Here is a 3,107-nt window from a genome sequence, read left to right as displayed (position 1 = left end):
TTCTACGGCTCAACGCTATTTAACAACTTGATCAAAGTGTGATGTTCACTCTGTGAGTAAATCACACTTAGCTAGCAAGATTTTAGACATCTTTTAATTCAAGATGTTAACACAGTGATATTTAACTAGTTTTCCCAAGCCACCTCACACACTATCTGGGGAGGAAAGCACTATTTTCACACTTGGAGAAAAGTGCTATCTGCCCCCTTCCTCATACTTGAGCTCACAGATGCACACAATTGGCTGGTCTTGCTATGATTGACAGGGGTGTATGCACCTCCCACCAAGAGACCCAACCAGAGGGCTGTGGCAATGCCAAGATTCAAACTCAAAACTAACTATGGATGATGACTCAAACTATGGATGATAACAAGAGTGCTTTTCTGTTGCGTCACTTGGAAACCCTTATCTCAGATTTTAATGGAAAGTTGTACTACTGGTGTTTGTGATATGGCCAAAATATTGTATATCACAAACCTTGAGGAAATTTTTCACTATACACAATCTCGTGATACTTTTAGGCTGCTAGGAAACTGCCTGGTCTTCAAACCCCATTGTTACAAGATCTCTACAGAGAAAAAAACCAAAAAAACGTTTGTTACAAAAATGGATTTTAATGTCCAATTGGATGTATGTGTCTGTGAGTAACGATGAAGTCAGCTGACTTTTTAAAACATATTGCCCAGCACTACTGCAAAACAGGTAAAATAAATAAAACAGCAAAACACAACCGTTGTAATTTAGTAGAATGGCTGAATAGGTGAAGTAACATCTTTGCAGTTATAGTAGCAGCATGGGAAAGTGTGTGTGAGTGTGTGTCTAGCCATAACGACGCTGTAAATACGCTGCTGCTGGCGTGACGAGGTCAGAGTTTAGAGAGATTTATCATGCATGGCAGTGGTGTCATGGGCCAGATAAAGCTGTGATATACTGAGGCTGGATGGCATCAGAAGAGCAATCACACACACACACACACACACACACACACCCACCACTCAGCATCAGTTACCTACCAAACTCGCTCTCTGTCCCTCCATCCACAGCGTGGGAAAGAGGACACAGCAAAATACCACCACATTTTTATGAGAAGGAAGTTAGCAGGTCCTCAGAGAGAAAGAGAGAGAGAGAGAGAGAGAGAGAGAGAGAACAGACAGATAGATAGATAGATAGATAGATAGATAGATACTTGTATGAAATAACTATTAAATATCATTAGGAATTTTTTTTAATGTAAATGTCCGTCAATGTACATACAGATTTGTGAAAAAAAATGTAAACACACACACACACACACACACACACAGCCATAAATAAAATATAAATAAAATGTAAATAAAGTGTACATTTTGACCCTCATATACATTTTTTCATCTTCACCCCTGAGCGTAATAAATTCACTGTCCCAATTCTGCAGGTCAATGTATATATTTACTCTCTAAAGATGCTGAGTCCACGGTGACAGCTGGTGTCCTCGGTGTCCCATCGCATACACACACACACACACACACACACATACACACACACACATACGGACATCCGGAAACATCGTCCGCTCATCGCCCTGTAAAGTGAAAGAGGAGAGCAGGACGCAGGAAGAGAGAGAGGTATATTTAGGACGGATTATATCTCTCCCTTTCTCCATACGACCTCTTCAACACTTCCGTGGGAAGTATGTGTGTGTATATGTGTGTGTGAGTGTGTGTATGTGTGTATATGTGAATATGTGTGTGTGTGTGTGTTTGTGTGCCACCTTACACTGACCGGATAGAGCTGGAAAAAGAAGGCAGAAGCCGAGACGGACAGGAATAACGACACACACATACACACGCACAGACCTGCTATATACTACACATACACCAGAATGTGAAACATTGCTGCAAAGATGCAAAAATGCTATCTTATTTTAAAAGTTTAGAGATTACTGTAAAGCTGCTTTAGAAACAACAACATGGAGTTCGGTTACAAACGTCAGTTACTGTCTCTCATGGAATGATTCATAGTTACTGATTCATGACCTGATTTGTTATGAGCAGCACCTTTCCGTTTATTCTTTCTTTCTTTTTTCTTCTCAGTATTTAGCAGACAAATGCAAAATTTTCACTAGTATTACTATTGTCTGACATTCATCAGTGATGTTTTATCATATAAAGTACAAACATTCAACATACAAACATTCATACAAAGTTGACAAAAAAACATCAGCCACATTTAGATGAGATACAGTTATAGATACATATGTCTATAACTATATATATCTATACATACATCACATATAGATAGAGTTTATTCCAAAACAGAAGAGAAGCTCACAGGAAATACCACAGAAAGAATTTCTAGAGAAGAAACTGTTGAGAAGTAGTTACAGAGAAGAGAAGGGAAAGAAGGGTGTGAAAAAAGAGGTAGAGAGGAAAGAGAGAGAGAGAGAGAGAGAGAGAGAGACAGAGAGACACTAGTTCCTTTGTAATTACATGTTGTTGTACAGAACTTCTCAGAGTAAATTCACTGACTAAGATAACATAACATTAACATATATTATTCATTATTATGAACATTCATAAAATCATCATCTGTTCATTACACATGAGCAAATGGGTGACCAGGATGATGAAGAGCAAAACTGGTTCAAACCAGAACTGTTGGTATCTTTACTTTACTGAGTGAGAGGTTCTGGAGAAAGGAGGTATGTGTTATAAAGGCCTTGAAGTGCTCTCTAACCCTTATCATCCTTCCAGCCTCACGGTGGAAGAGCAGAAGATGAGGTCATGTAAGTTCAAAGCAAACACAGTTTAGTTACTACAAAATTAAAACTGTCCCCGAATGCAGATCCATCAGATCGATAGAGTGGATATAAAAAGTCTACACACCCCTGTTAAAATTACAGGTTATTGTGATGCAAATAAAAATTAAAACAAGATAAGTCATATCAGATATTTTTTAACCTTTCATGTGATATAGTGATCAACAAAATTCAAGTGAGAAAAAAAGGAAAAGTAAACACTTACAGTAACTTGTTTGCATATGTGTACACATCTTTTTATAATGGGGCATGTGACTGTGCTCAGAATTAACCAATCAAAAGTAATGATCATACACTTGTCATCAACAAA

The sequence above is a fragment of the Pangasianodon hypophthalmus genome, chromosome 8 (genome assembly GCF_027358585.1).
Source record: "Pangasianodon hypophthalmus isolate fPanHyp1 chromosome 8, fPanHyp1.pri, whole genome shotgun sequence".
NCBI classification, from domain to species: domain Eukaryota; kingdom Metazoa; phylum Chordata; class Actinopteri; order Siluriformes; family Pangasiidae; genus Pangasianodon; species Pangasianodon hypophthalmus.
This window is presented reverse-complemented; position numbering follows the sequence as displayed.